General features: G+C 39.5%; 1 non-coding gene across 1 annotated transcript; it reads left to right on the forward strand.

Moving 5' to 3' along the window:
- The first annotated feature begins 981 nt into the window (after positions 1–981).
- On the forward strand, positions 982–1,088 carry LOC112793024 (small nucleolar RNA R71). Its single transcript, XR_003197736.1, has one exon. It is a non-coding gene; the product is annotated as a small nucleolar RNA R71 (small nucleolar RNA).
- Positions 1,089–16,826: the final 15,738 nt, after the last annotated feature.

Consider the following 16,826-nt stretch of genomic DNA (forward strand, 5'->3'; position numbering starts at 1 on the left):
TCCGTTCCTGCCTCAATTGTACGCCAAATATGAATTTCTATATATCGTTGGAAAGCTCTGAATGTCAGCTTTCCAACGCAACTGGAAGCACATCAATTGGACGTCTGTAGCTCAAGTTATAGCCCTTTGAAGGAGGCATGGTCATGTTGTGAGCGGCCAGATTTTAACTTAGCGAAAATTTGCTCCAACCTCACTTTGTTTCATCATGATTCTGCCCTGCCCTTGGCAAGGGCAGGGCAGTGTGCGTGCTGGTTGTTTTCTCCTTTGATTTGGTCATGGACCACGCTTTTAAAAGCGTGGCCTAAGGCTCCAAAGTGTGCTCCAACTTCAAAGTGTGTCCCAAAGCTCTTTTTTTCTCCTTTTTTTTGTGCTTCTTTGCTTCTTTTTCTTCTTATTTCCTACAAGATTTATAAAATTAAAATATCAAAAAAATATATCATTTAAGTATAAAAGCATTCAATATTTAAGCACAAATTATCAATTTCTTGTATGAAAAGCATAGAAAAATAGGTATATGATGACATGTCATCACTTTCCCCACCCAAAATTTGGATGGTTCCTCCAACTAGGGTTATAGGTCTTGGAATATGGATCATTAACTTGCCTAGATAAATTTCCCAAGTAGTTGACTTCCTCCCATTTAACTCCTTCATCTGTGTTTGGCTCTAATTGAGGTGATGGTTGAGTGTGGATGGCTGCAGCATGATTCTTCTCTATTTGCTTGTTTAGCTCAGCTAGTTGCTTAGTGATCATCTTATTTTAGGCCAGGATTGGATCCATGTTGTTCAACTCCATGACTCCTCTGTTATTGCATCTTTCTAAGGCATAGAAATACTTATTGTCAGCCACTGTTTCTATGACATCAATGGCTTCTTCAACAGTCTTCTTCTTGTTAAGGGATCCTCCAAATGAGTGGTCCACAGCCTTCTTGGATTCCTAGGAAAGCCCTTCATAAAAGATGTGCAGTTACACCCACTCATTAAACATATCAGGGGCTATTTCCTTGTCAGATCTTTGAATCTCTCCCAAGCTTTATATAAGGTTTCACCATCTTGCTGTCTGAATGTCTGCACCTAATTTCTCAGTCTATTCACTCTTTGAGGAGGGTAGAACCTTGCCAAGAATCTATTCACCATACTTTCCCAGGTTGTCAAGCTTTCTTTAGGAAATGATTCCAGCCACTTGGATGCTTTGTCCTTCAAAGAGAATGGAAACAGTAGCAATCTATTGGTGTCATGATGAACATCATTAGATTTAAATGTATCACAGATCCTTAGGAATGTAGTGAGATGCTCATAAGGGTCCTCTTGTGCACTTCCCCCGAAAGAACAACTGTTTTGGACGAGTGTGATGAGCTGAGGCTTCAATTCAAAATTATTAGCATGGATGATTGGCTTTTGAATGCTACTACCATAGTTTCCTGGGTTTGGATTGATGTAGGAACCCAGCACTCTCCTCTCTTGTCCAGCATGGTTATCTGCACCTCTTCTGGCATGATTGTTCACCTCTCCTTCATGATGGTTGTCAATATCATCCTCTACGTCTATATCCAAGTCTTCCTCCTCTTATTCTGCACCAATAACCTTCTTCCCTCTTGCCTCCCTCCTTAATCTAAGGAAGGTCCTCTCCGGTTCATTATCAAAAGAGGTTGAGGTTTCCTTTCTTCTACCTATCATACAATGAACAAGTACAACAAACAACAAATACATAGTCAACTAAAGCAGAGTATAGTTAGCTTGTTTAGAGCAATTTATCAAATGGTTAGTGGGTTAGCTTCCTGGAAAGTAAAGCAAGAAAAGAAAAATACGAAAAAACGACTAGAATTGTAAAATAAATGAAATAGCAGAAATTGAAATTCAATTAACACAAGAAAAAAATGCTCAATCTAGTTATCCTTCAATTTAGTAATTGTCAATACAAAACCAATCCCCGGCAATGGTGCCATAAACTTGATTCACTCGAAAACTCCCTCAACAATTTTCTTATCGGCAAGTGCACCAGACTATCGTCAAGTAAAAGCTCACAATAGAGTGAGGTCGAATCTCACAAGGATTGGTTAGTTGAGCAACTTTAATTGGAGAATTATTCTAGTTGAGCTAAATCGGAATTGAGATTGGGATTGCAGAATGTAAAATTTGGCGGGAATATTAAATTGCAAGAAATTAACTGTGTAGAAAGTAAATTGCAAGGAATTTAATGACAGAAACTTAAATTGCGGGAAATTAAATGGGAATGGGGATTAAGCTTGAAATTAAGGAACAGAATGTAAAGAGAATGGGTAGATCAGAGTAGGGGATTCATTGGGTTTTAGGTGATATTGAATTCTCTGGATCAAATCATTTTCATCTCTTCCTCAATCAATTCATTCATTGACATTGCTTGGCAATCTTAGATGATTGGATCCCAATGTCTTGGCTCACTAATCTCTCTAAGAATGAACAATTTCCCAATGTCTTGATTTAACTGCTCATGGGAAGAGATGAAGTTCGGCCACTGATTATACCACACAAATTCATAGATCAAAGTATTGTTAGGATTCAATGTCATAATATCCATCAAACCCTCAATCTAATCCAATGTGAGAAAATAATTCTAGCATGAATTCTTCATCCCTCTCTAAAGGATCCGAAGAATTCCAATTATAGATAGCTTCTCTGTTAAGACAACTATCCAATTGAATTAAGATCGAAAGTTTTCTAACAAAAATCAAGAGAAAAGAAAGAAGAAGAAGATGAAAACTACTATTGATCCATTGAATTACAATAGAGCTCCCTAACCCAATGAAAAGGGTTTAGTTGTTCACAGCTCTCAAAATGGAAAATGGAATTGAAAGATACATTGCAGAATTGAATTTACAAAGAAAATGAAAATTGGTAGAGTCTCAGTAGGAATCTCCGTCCAAAACATGGGTTGAGGTTGCTCTAATGGGCTTCCTTGCTGTTGAGAAGAGCTCTGCTTTAAATGTGCCAAGTCCCGATGCTTCACGTTGGAGCCAACGTTTGATGGCCAACGTTGAATCAAAGGTTTCTTTTAAAATTCAGTTCTGCTTACTGTCATCAATGTTTGACTCAATGTTAGAGTGCCAACGTTCTTCTACCCACGCGTACGCGTGCTTTGCGCATCTGCACTTGGGGTAGAAATGCTCATCCACGCGTGCGCGTGATGTACGCGTGCACGTTGATGCAAAAATCCTAATTTCAAGTTTTAAAAGCTTTAGAAGAATGTTGCCATCAGCATTGGACTGGCAACGTTCCCTCTAATGTTGGCTGATCCACGCGGACTCATGCTATACGCGTGCGCGTGGATGTTCAAAAGCTAACTTGCGCATATGCGCCAAGGACGCGTGCGCAGCATTGTGCATTTTCAAAATCAAAATTTTGATCTCATAATTACACACATTGGCCACTACGTTGGAGGTAGCATTGTTAGTCCAATGTTAGCCATCCACGCGTACGCGTCAGCTGCGCGTGTGCATGGATTGTCAGAATTCCCAATCCACGCGTGCACATACAGCATGCGTCCGCGTCGCTACATTCTTTTCAAATCTCCAGAAAGCACATTTTCTCACAACATTAAGGGTAACGTTGGCTTACCAACGTTAGCTCCAACGTGTGTATCAGCAAATTATGCAGAGTCTTGCTCTGCCTCCTTTTCAATGTTAGAGGCAACGTTGGTAGTCCAACTTGGCCACCAAAGTTGCTTCTTCTTCCTCCTCTTCATGACCCTTCTTCAACCTCCTTCCTTGCATTTCTTTTACCTATCATCAACCAACATATGCATCAAAGCCTTGCTAAATTTATGAGAATTATCATCCTTCATAGCGCCCAAGTAATTATAGCATAATTCTCATGAAATTGCATCAAATTAACCATGGTTGGATGAATCTAAGCATATATGAGTTTCTAATCCAATTGCTTACTTATAATGCAAGTGACGTTAGGATTTTTGCTAGTAAAGAATTTTATAAAAATAGTCGCGTTGTAGATATAGATTCTAAACTAACAGAAATCTCTTCGTGCAAACGTTTTGGTTGTCACAAGTAACAAACCCCTTTAAAATTGATAACCGAGTATTAAACCTCGGGTCATCTTCTCAAGGAATTGCAGGGATGTATGTTCTTATTATTGGTTATGGAAAAATAGTGTTTGGGGTTGAAAAAGGTTTTAAGCAAGAGAAATTGATAACTAATAAAACTTTTGGCAAGGTATTAGAACTGGAAGTCCTACCCTTATCAATTGTGATGAGAATTGGATTTTCAATCCCACTTAGTTAACCTTTACTAAAGCAAAGAAAAGTCAAGTGAAATAATCAGTTTGATGCTCAAGTCCTAGTCAATCACTGTGGGAAGACTAGCTTTAGAGCGATCTGCCAATTTCAACCAATGCTTTATTTGATAATTCAAGAGTTACCAATTATTTAACCCAAGCCAAAAGGGAAAATTCTAAATTAAATTGAAGTCATCATAAATAGAATAAAGCAATCATAAATCTGAAAATACCTCAAATTATATTAAATAGAAATATCAAATGTAACATGGAAAAGTTCATAGACAAATAAAAGAGAAAATAAATAAATAAGAACATTGAACCTGTGATGAAGAAGATGAAATCCCTAATTTCTAAAAATCCTAATCCTAATCCTAATCCTAAGAGAAAGGAGAGAAATTCTCTCTCTAAAAACTACATCTAAAACCTAAACTGTGAATTATGAGTCTAATCTGAAGTGTCCCCTTCATTCCTCCACTTTTCAGCCTTTAATCTGTGTTTTCTGGGCTTGAAACTGTGCCGGAAATAGCCTAGGATTCGCTCTTTGCGAAATCTGTCACGCTGATTTTCGCAGATGCGATGCGTCCGCGTGAATGACACGTTCACGTCGCCTATCTATACGGCCACTATGGTAGATTATATATCAAATAGAAGCCCCGGACGTTAGCTTTCCAACGCAAGTGGAACCGTATCATTTGGATCTTTGTAGCTCAAGTTATGGTCGTTTTAGTGCGAGAGGGTTAGGCTGACAGCTTTGCAGTTTCTTCAACTTCTTGTATTCCTTCCACTTTTGCATGCTTCTTTTCCATCCTCTAAGCCATTCTTGCCCTGTAATCCCTGAAATCACTTAACACACATATCAAGGCATCTAATGGTAATAAGAGAGGATTAAATAAAAGAAAATAAAAGCCAAAGAAGCATGTTTTCAATCATAGAACTAAACTAGGAAGGAATTGTAAAATCATGCAAATCATATGAATAAGTGGGTGAAAAGCTTGATAAAACCACTCAATTAAATACAATATAAACCATGAAATAGTGGTTTATCAGCAAGAAAGTGCATAAGACCTACTAAAAACAAAGAAAAATGCTAGTGAAACTAGCCTAAGATGCCTTGGCATCAAGTGACATTAATCCTCCCAATACTTGGATCTAGGAAGGTGTGTGGTATAATCAGAGACCATTCTTCATCTCTTCTCATGAGTAATTAGACCAAGGAATTGGCTATTGATCAAGATTTGAGAGATTGGGTTACCAAGGGATTGGGACTCAATCAATCATGATTGCCAAGAGGTCAATGAGTTGCATGATTGAAGATGAGATGAAATCAATTAATCTGGAGAATGCAATATCTCTTGATCCCAATGCCTATTTTATCTTCCATTCTTTTATTTACTTTATGGTTATTTACATTTTCTGCACTTTACATTTCCACCACTTTACTTTCATCTACTTTACTTTCCTTGCCATTTACTTTCTTGTACTTTATTGCTTTCCTTTCCTTTTATGTCATTTACATTTCTTTGTTGCTTATCATCCAATTGTGCTTGTCTAACTAGCCTAATTAATCAACTATTGTTTGCTTACTCCATTAGTCTCTATCGATACGATCCCACTGCATTGTGGGTTATTACTTGGCGATAATTTGGTGTGCTTGCCAAAGAACAGATTCATTATATGTGGGTAGTGAATTTCGGTCATCATGGGCACTAGTAAATTATGCAGAGCCTCTCTATTTCATCCCTCTTCAATGTTGGAGGCAACGTTGGTGGTCCAACTTGGCCACCAACGTTTCTTCATCTTCATCCTTTCCATGGCTATTCTTCAACCTCCCTCCATGCATTTCTTCACCTAGTTTCAACCAATATATGCATCAAAGCCTTGCTAAAGTCATGAGAGCTTTTATCATTCTCTGCACACAAGTAATTATGGCATAATTCTCTTGAAATTGCATCAAATTAACCATGGTTGAATGAATCTAGACATACATGAATTTCAAACCCAATTGCTTACTTATAGCTCAAGAAAGTGAATAAAACCTACTAAAAATAAAGAAAAAGGCTAGTGAAACTAGCCTAAGATGCCTTGGACTTTTCATGTTGAGTACAGCCTGGCATTTATCTGGGTTTGCCTCGATTCCTGTTTGGGTGAGCATGAAACCCAAGAATTTGCCAGCTTCTACTGCGAAGGTGCACTTTGCGGGGTTAAATCGCATGCCATGCTTTCTTATAGTGTCGAACACTTTAGTGAGGTCAGATAACAACGATTCCTTACTTTGGGTTTTTACCAGCATGTCATCTACATAAACCTCCATTAGCTTTCCGATGTGGTTGGCAAAGACTTTGTTCATCAATCTTTGGTATGTAGCAGTAATTTGCCTTTGGGGTTAGGAATGAGGTCTTTTCTTGGTCGGGTGGTACATTGGGATTTGGTTGTATCCTGAATAAGCATCCATGAAGGAGAGGTACTTGTATCCAGAAGAGGCATCCACTAGAGTGTCTTTATTCGGGAGCGGGTAGGAGTCTTTTAGGCAGGCCTTATTGAGGTTGGTGTAGTCAGTACTCATTCACCACTTTCCATTTGACTTCTTTACCAAGACGACGTTGGCTAGCCATAATGGGTACTCAACCTCCCTTATGAACCTTGCCTCCAGTAAGGCTTGTACCTGCTCTTCCTACACTTTTGTTGCACTGGCCGAGATCCAGGATATACCGCCAGCTTATGGCACATTAACTTGGGATTTATGCCGAGCATGTCTGCAGCCTTCCACGCAAAGAGATTGGCATTATCCTTTAGGAACTGTATCAGTGGCTCCTTTAAGTCTCCCTTAAAGTTTGCCCCTATATTTGTTATTTTATCCTGGGCATCCCCGATATGGATGATAAACCCCATTTGTAGGGTTTATCTTGTAGTGATTTTTGGGGATTTTATCACATTTTACCCACATTTATTCAACGAAATAGCATGGTTTTGTGTATTCTCCTTTAATTGTACTTGAATGTGAAAACATGCTTTTTAGGTCTTAAAATAGCTAAATTTAATTCACTTTGATTCTATTAGATGCCTTTATATGTTTGTTAAGTAATTTCAGAATTAGGAGGCAAAGATTGGATCAAAGGGAATGGAGAAAAAGCATGTAGAAATGGAAAACTCATGAAGAAATGAAAGAATCGCAAAAGCTGTCAAGCCGACCTTTTTATACTTAATTGATCATAACTTGAGCTACAGAGGTCCAAATGATGCGGTTCTAGTTGGGTTGGAAAGCTAACATTCGGGGTTTCGAAACGATATAAGATTTGCCATAGTTGCATCGCGCATAGGGGCGCGCACGCGCACGGTACGTGGACGCGCCGATGGTGGCACATGACCCACTTAATGCAATACGTGGCCAGCAATTTTAGAAGCCTTGTGGGCCCAATCCAACTCATTTCTGATGCTATTTAAGCCAAGGATTGAAGAGGAATCAACATACTTTTAATCATTAGTCATAGTTTAGTTTTAAAAGTAGTTAGAGTTAGAAAGAGAAGCTCTCTCTTCTCTCTAGAATTAGGATTAGGAATTAGGGTTAGATTAGGATCTCATAGTTCTAGGATTAATTCAAGTCACCTTCTACTTCTACCTCCAATTGGTGATTGCTACACTTTGGTTCTTCTCTCTATCCCTATTCTCTTGTTGTAATTTCTCTTATTTTGTTTCTAGGTTTTGTAATTGAGATACTCTTGTTCTCTTTATTTTTTTTCAATAATGCAATTTGAGGTAATTCATGATAATTGTGATTTCCTTGATTGTTGTTGTTAATTCTTTACATTCAATTGTAGTTAGAATTCATTCTTGTTGTGATTGACTATACTTTTCTTTTGTGCCTTCCAAGTGTTTGATTAAATGCTTGGAAGAATGTTAGACTAGAATTTTATGTTCTTGGCTTGAGAAGGTAACTTAGGATTTCTTGAGTCACTAGTGTCCAATTGATTGATAGTTGATAGCCATTAACTCTAGCCTTCATTAATCCAATTAGTGGAAAGCTAGGACTTATGGACTAGGATTGATATAACTCACTTGACTTTCCTTTGTTAATTGATTTAAGGATGACTAAGTGGGATTAATCCTTGCAACTACCATACTTATGGCTAGTGATAATGATGAAGACCCTTGACAACCAAACCTTGCCAAGACCATTTTGTGAATAAAATTTTCTTACCATTTACTATTCACATTCCTCATCCAAAACCCCAAAATAAACAAGTCCATAACCAATAACAAGAACACTACCCTGCAAGTCCTTTGAGAGACGACCCAAGGTTTAAATACTTCGGTTTATAGATTTTAGGGGTTTGTACTTGTGACAAACAAATTTTTGTATGAGAGGATTATTGTTGGTTTAGAGACTATACTTCGACGAGAATTCATTTGTTAAATTCTAAACCGTCAAAAATCCAATCATCAATGGACTTCTTCGGTCTCACCTTCAGGTTGTGGACAAAGTTCTTCGCGAGCTCGAACTCCCCCGAGTTCAATGGTGTTGATTTTCTCTCCTCTAGGGTTGCCTTTGTGGTTCAGACTTTTGTTGTAACAGCGTCGCACAAGCTTTTGGTCTCCTTTTATCGTGGCGATTCCTTCTGGAGTTGGGAACTTCATGCATAGATATAGAGTGGAGACTACTGCGGTTAGATGGTTTAGCGTTGTCCGACCTATAAGGGCGTTATAGGCTGAGCTCACGTTGACTACGATGTAGTCTATGTTCAGTGTCTTTGACAGAGTTCCTTTTTCCAAAGGTTGTATGCAATGAGATGTATCTTAGTGGTTGAATTGGGATGTCTTCGAGTTTGAACAAGCTATTTGGATATGCTTTGAGCTCTTTATCCTGCAGGCCGAGCTTGTCGAAGGCGGATTTGAACAAGATGTCTGCAGAGCTTCTTTGGTCTACCAATGTTCGGTGGAGATTAGCATTGGTGAGTATGATGGTAATGACCATGGGATCATCATGCCCTGGGATGATGCCTGTGACGTCTTCTGGGGTAAAAGTAATAGTGGGTTGGTCGGTTAACCTGTTCCCTTCTCTGACATGGTACACTTCCTTTAGGTTTCTTTTGCGAGATGATTTAGAGATCCCCCCTCCTGCGAATCCTCCATTTATCATATGAACATGTCTCTCAGGGGTGTGAGGTGGACGTTCAACTCGTCCGACCTCTTCATCCCTTCTTCTCTTTCTCGGTTCATCTGCTTTATTGGCTAAGAACCGATCTAGTCGCCCTTATCGAAGCACTCGTTGGTAGAATGCCTGTAGATTCGGTGCTATTCGCAATACTCTTTTCGACTTCCTCTTCTTTTGTGTTTTATCGGGCGAGGTAGTGGGATCTTCTCAGTATTGCATATCTCTCGGTAGACATCCACAAAAGACACTTCAAGAGCGGTGTAGTTGTGGTATTTTCTAGGTTTCTTAGTGGGTTGGTCTTCTTTCTTCCTGGATTCTTTATCCTTGTCCCGAGGTGGGTAGGAGAACCCGACATTTGAGCTATCTCGCTATCGGGAGTTCTTCTCCATGTTGATATATTTTTCCGCCCTTTCTTGAACCTCGTTTAAAGATGTTGGATGTTTTTTGGATATTGAGTGGTTAAAAGGTCCTTCTCTTAGGCCATTGATGAGTCCCATGACGGCCGTTCCTATTAGAAGACTTTGTATATCAAACATCCTTTGTTGAATCTTTCAATGTAGCTGCGAAGGCTTTCCCGATCTCCTTGTTTGATTCCCAGCAAGCTTGGAGCATGCTTGGTTTTATCCTTCTAGATGGAAAACCTGCGAGGAACTTTTTGGCAAGGTCGTCAAAGCTTCTGATTGATCTTGGAGGCAAATTGTCAAACCACTTTATTGCCGTTTTAGTTAGAGTAGTTGGGAAAGCTTTACATCGAATGGCATCCGAGGTGTCTGTGAGATACATCCTGCTTCTGAAAATGCTAAGATGATGGCTTAGGTCAGATGTACCGTCGTATGGGGTCATGTTAGGAGCTTTGAAGTCCTTTGGGACTTTAGATTTCATGATTTCTTTGGTGAATGGGTCTTGGTCCTTGTGGGGACTATCTTCATGGCTGGATTGAGTGGTCTTAGTTTTGAGGTCGGCTTCGAGCTTTAGAAGCTTGTCTTCCAGCTCTTGACGCCGTCTTGTTTCTTTCCGGAGGTCTTTCTCGGCCTCTCGCTACCGTTCAGCTTCCTATTCGAGCTGTTTAAGGCGATCTTGCTGTTCACGCATTACGTCTAAGATCTCTGTGTTTAGGGTTTGCTTGTCTCCCTTGGATTGAGGTGTGTCCTTTGATGCAGCATCCGTGTTCTTAAGCGGCGTTCTATCTTCCAGACCGGAGTTATGATCGTTGTCAGGATTGTCTGTGATGATATTGGCATGACTTCCAGGTTCCCCAGCAATGGCGCCAATGTTCTGAGGGTTACCTAAAACTGAAGGTCGATCTTGGACGAGATCTTCAGGTGTGATCGGAGTTGTTAGGTCTGACTTGATGGATCTTGAGATGCTGCTGATCCTTGGTCACCGTAGGGTGGTGGTACCTGCAAGAGACTCCGATGCTTAAGTTAGCACGGGCTTTAGGCAGGTTTTTTGTGTAGAATCAGAGTATGAGTTATATCTGGGTGCTCCAGTGTATTTTTAGTAGTGTTTGAGTGACCTTCCTCGAGATAAGTTAGTTATCTTATCTTATCTTTTGTGGGTGAGATCACTTATCTTTTGATCAGCCATCTTCGGGTGGGCTATAATCCTCTGCTTTGGGCCTGCTTGGGCCTCTGTGGTGATTTAGCTGAGCTCTTTAGGAAGAGGTCGGTGTTGAGCCAACCCTATAAGAGGTCGGTCGTTTTGGTCTTCGTCCAACCTGGATCACATAGCTCGACCCAGGGTATGAACAGTGCCCCTGCTTGAGCTCGGACCTTTCCGTGAGATCGTGCTTTCTGAGCTTCGATCTTTTTGGGAAAGTCATGCTCAAGCATCTTAGTCCAATATGTTCTTCCGTTCGCGAGTTGTGTTTAAATGCGAAGCGATTTTTTGCTTTTGCTCCTTTATTGCCGCGTTTGTTTCTCGAAGTGGCTACTTTCTTGGGAATACACACGCGCCTTTAATGCCTATTGATTGGGCTTTCATTTTGTCTTGCCATTTCTTTTCCCTCTTTAAACTTTTGTTTGAAATCAAAGAAGAGGTTTTTGCTCTTAGTTTCAGTTTCCTTCTCCCTTCTGTTTCATTTCGTCCTTCTATCTTGCCCCTAAGCTCGTTTCTTTCCTAAAGTTTGCTCTTAGTTTGTTCGTGCGTTTCTTTTGCTCAGCGAAAGAAGCTTCCTTTCCTTCATCCTCAAGATCGTTCCTTTCTTGGATTTTTGGAGCTTCCATCATCTTTGGTGAAGATTTGTTCGTGGCTTGCTGCTTTGCTCGTTTAGCTCCTTCCGCAGGTTGGTGCTTTTGCTTTACGCCTTTTTATGCATTTTAATCATCGTGCTTCTCTATACTTTAATGTTGCATGCTTTTTTTGTAAAAACTTTTGATCTTTCTGGGCTTTTGAGAGCTTTCGGGTGATTACGTTTCTTTGAAGTCACGATCTTTTGGTCTTCGTTGCTTGGTTTGGGGGAAACTAGGCGCTTTAGGTGAACCTTTTTCTTTTTGGTGAAGGCGCTAGGGTTTTGATCTTCCTATGTGTTTCTTCTGCATCTGTACTCCATTCAAAGGGTGCCCCTGGGTTTTTTGGTGTTTGATTTCATTGCTTTGCATGAATCCTGGGGTGCCCTTTTGCTGCCATAGTTGTTATTTGTTGATTGTTCCTTCGTTTTCTGTTGTTGTCCGAGTTGTTTCGGTAGTGACTCCTTTTATTTTTCTTGTTGTATATGTAGTTGCTTTATGTCTTCTTGTAAGAACATTGTCGAGATGTCCACCAAGGTCCCTGCTGGTATGGCTGATTGGCTAGACTCTATAGTCCTGATGTGTGTTATCGTAGCCGACCCTGAGTATTGTGAGAAACTTAGGCGATTTCATAGGATCTATGAGCGTAGGGAGGATGAGAAGAATTATGAATTAGTGTCACCCAACCCTGAGGAGAGAGTTAGTTTCCCTCCTTTAATACGGACAGAGCGACCTTTCTTTTATGCCTACGACTACTTCTGCTGGTCCTCCTCCCAAAAAACAAAAGACTATTGGGACTTATAATTTAGATGACCAAGAGTTTGATGGTGTGGCCTTTGCCACTGAGTTGATTGCTCCTTATGATCGGATTTCAACCAACGATGTGTTAATCCTTCACCACCTTGACTTCATAACAAGCAATAGTATTCGGATGGCCAATCTTGGTGCGGCTTTATCCCGAGTTATCCGGGAGTCCCCGGTTCATGCTACAAAGGCCTTTATGGAGGATGCTAAGTGTGAGTATGAATGGATTAAGGGTTTGAAAGATGAGCTGGATGCCAAGGTGGCTAATTTGGAACTTGATGTTGAGAAGGAGAAGTCTCGAGCTACTAAGGCGGAGCCAGCTGCTAACCTGGCCAAGGAGACTGCTAAAAGGTATAAGGAGAGCTATACTCGGACCTATGGCGAGCTGTTGGAAACTAAGGAGAGGCTTCAATCTGCCCATGATGATTATGCCGAGCTTTAGGGACATATGGTGAGCAGTATAACCAATATGTATGAAATTTTGAAGGCCCAGGTCCGGGTTCTTGCTCCCGATGTCGACCTCTCTCTTTTTAGTATGGACAATGTGGTGGAGGATGGAAAGAATGTGCCTGCCCCTGATGACGAGGATGAGGGTCCTCCCCTCGTGCCCCCACCTAAGGTCTCTGCCACTGCAGCTCCTTCTGCCGAGATGGTTCCTCCTGAGCCCGAGCCTAACCTAGAGATTCTTAATGGGCCAGATGGAGTCGTCAATGCCGTCCCAATCTCGACCAGGCCTCCTTCTCCTAAGGGTGCCACTGCTAATGCGACTTCAGATCCTTGATGCTTCCTTATTATAACTTTGTTTTGTATTTGATATAGTCCGATATGTGGACTTTGTTGATCGGATGAGCGTAGGAGGAGTATGCGGTTCACCACTTCGGCTATGGTTGCCATAAATTGCCCTTGTGTCCTTCGGAATCCTTCTTGCTCTTGGAGAAAGGCTTGAAGCTCTTAATAGTCTTGTGTTAAGGGTGGGAAAGTTTCACATTGTGGTAAAGAATGAGGTTCATAGTTTGGGAGGAAGGGTGTATATATAGGAGGTGATTCATGTTGGTAAGTGTTTAGAGGCGGTTTGTACGGATGTGGTTGTTGGTAGTAGTGATGTGGTGTTTGAGAATGTGATGATTGAGGATTATGTTGGAGTTTTGGGTCATAGGCATATGGTGGTGAGGGTACATGAACAAAGTGAAATCCACCATATCCTTGGGTTAGGTATGTACATTGGGAAGGGTATGGCTCATTGTAGTATGAAGGAGGTTTCTCCTTCCAAAATTGATGCTCCGATCCCATGATGTAATCCGAAATTGAAGTTATCAAACCCTACAAAATGATCGTGACCAAACTCCAAACTAAGAGGGTGATAACTCATAGAGAAAATTGAAAATAAAAACTAAAAACATCAATTGACAAAATAAACAAAATCCTAATTACCAATAAAAGCAAACAAACAACCAAAAAGTATCTATTCACACTATTCACATATTAACAACAACAAAAATATAGCACTCATGACGCTAGCTCCCCGGCAACGGCGCCAAAATTTGATGGATGACCAAAAGCATGGGTTTGGATTTTCGCACTAAAAATAGGATTGACGTTGCAAGTATAGTCCAAATTCAACCATTGATCATCAATCAAATTATAATCCTAAATATGTCACAAATCAAAGCAAATATAAACCGAGAGTATTTAGACTAGGGGTGGAAAAAGGTCAGGCGGCCTGCCAGGGGTCTGCAGCCTGGCCTGTGTTTGGTCTGGCCTGGCCTGGCCTGTTATAAAATAGGTACAGACCAAGCCTCTTTTTAAAGCCTTAATACATTAATAGGCCAGACCTTGGCTAACTAATTAGCCTTATAGGCCTGTCAGGCCTGTCTGGGCCTGTTAAAATATAATTAAATATATAAATAATTATTTATTATTAATAAAATTATGAGATATTTTAAATTTATTATATTTTATTATAAATATTTTTATATATTTTAAATATGTTAAAAATTTAAAATTTTTTATAAATATTAAATATATGACATATTACATATAACTATTTTTATTAAAAAAGAATTTTTTTAAATAATATTTTTATTTTTGTAAAAAAAAAATTATCATGCCTTTTAACAGGCTTCAGGCCAGGCCAGGCTGAATAACAGGCCAGGCCAGGCTGAATAACAGGCCAGGCCTAGTACTTTATAAAGAGCCTATAACAGGCTGCAGGCCAGGCTCAGGCCAATCACCTGTATGACAGGCCAGGCCTGTTAAGAGCAAAGCCTGGCCTGACCTCGCCTGTTTTCACCCCTAATTTAGACTCCCATATCGTTCTCCCTAGGAACTAGTGACAACAAGTGCATACAATTTTGGTTGTGGAAGGCAAAGGGGTTTTCAATTATTGAAAGCAATAAAATAAAGGAATTAATGAACAATACAAAATTGAAATTAATAAAGTAAATAAGGAATAAAAGAACTATGAATGTAATATAGACAAGTAAAGCTATAAAGTGAGTGAAAAGTGGTTTAAAGCATAAATGAAACCTTGACTTGGGATGAGTTATAGATTCCCTTCCTTACCATAACCACAACTATGATAATTATGATGGATTAATCTCACTAAGTCAACCCTTAACATCGAAGGATAAGTCAAGTGAGTATAATTGTTATTAATCCTCAAATCCAAGTTAACTTACCAAATTAATTGGTAAAAAGCTAGCGTTAGTGGAAACAATAACAACTAACAACCCAAGAATTATCAATAAATGTTGGACATTATGACTCTAGTAATCCATAAATTTATTTTTCCCAAACCAAGGGGTGGAAATCTATCCCATAGCTAAGGTTGGCATTTCATCAAACACATAGAGGGCATAAACATAAAACATGGAAAAATTGGGAAAATGGTAAAAGCTATGAACCATAAATGATCAAAATCAATAAAAGCAACTCAAACAAACATGTAATGATCATCAAACATCAAATTAAACAACTAGGAATCTAAAATTGCAAGACTATGTAAATATTGACAAGAGAAATGGAAATATGAGAAAGTGTAGAACAAGTAATGTAATTGAAAGAGACAATTAAAGAAATACTTATAATGTAAATTGCAAAATCCAAAAGCAAGACTTGAAGTATAAAATGCTACAAACCATAACTAAACCCCAAGAGAGAATTTTCTAATCTACAAAACTCCTACTCCTACTATGTAAAACTATGGAAAATTATGTCTAAGTCCTAATGCCTTCATATGTCTTCAATTCCCCTTGATATAGCACTTTATTTCAGCCTTGAGCCTTCAAAAATTGGGCCAAAAGGCCTCAAAAATCACGCAGCACGTGACTTTTTAATGAAAGCATGCACTGGTACCTGTGCGTGCGCACAGATGTATGCATATGCACACTTTACTAAATTTCCTCCTGTGCGTAAGCACAGTGGGTTGTGCGCACGTACACTAGCCGAATCTTTCTTGTGCGTACGCACCCATCCTTGTGCATACGCACACATGGTTGTGCTCTTCTCCTTTGTTTTCTTCGTGCTTTCTTCTTTTTTTGCATGTATTCTTCCACTTCTACCAAACCATTCTTGCCTATAGGACCTAAAATCACTCAACAAACATATCATGACATCGAATGGAATAAAAGTGGGATTAAATTGCTCAATTTAAGCACAAAAACGCATGTTTTCACATTTAGGTTCAATAAATGGATCAAACACAAAATTATGCTATTTTAGTGAATAAGTGTGAGTTTATATGATGAAATCCACTCAATTCAAGCCAAAATATCTCATCAAATATGGACTCATCAATGAGCGGTTATTTTATACGCTTTTTGGCATCATTTTCATATAGTTTTTAGAATGTTTTGTTTTGTTTTTATTAAGCTTTTATAGGTTTTAGTGTTAAATTCACATTTTTGGATTCTACTATGAGTTTATGTGTCTTTGTGCAATTTCAGGTATTTTATGCTAAAATTGAGGAGCTGGAGCAAAAGTCTAACGCAGAGACAAAGAAAGCACTGCAGATGCTGTCCGGATCTGACCTCCTTGCATTCAGAAGAGCTTTGCTGGAGTTACAAAAATCCAAATGGAGCATTCTCAACGGCTACGAAAATTTGACTTTTAGGGCTTTCCATCAATGTATAATAGTTTATACTTTGCTTCAGATTAGAAGGCCCAAAACTGGCGTCCAACGCCAGCCTCCTGCCCCCTTTCAAGCGTCCAGCACCCAAGGAAAAGAAACCAGTGTCCAAACACGCAAAGAGGACCCCTAGCCAGTGTTCAATGCTCTAGATGCCTCATAGCACATGGATTTCATCAAAGCTCATCCCAAACACTCACCAAGTGGGCTCCGAAAGTGGATTTTAGCACTAAAAAGACTATTTTACCCCT

This window comes from Arachis hypogaea, chromosome 3 (genome assembly GCF_003086295.3).
Source record: "Arachis hypogaea cultivar Tifrunner chromosome 3, arahy.Tifrunner.gnm2.J5K5, whole genome shotgun sequence".
NCBI classification, from domain to species: domain Eukaryota; kingdom Viridiplantae; phylum Streptophyta; class Magnoliopsida; order Fabales; family Fabaceae; genus Arachis; species Arachis hypogaea.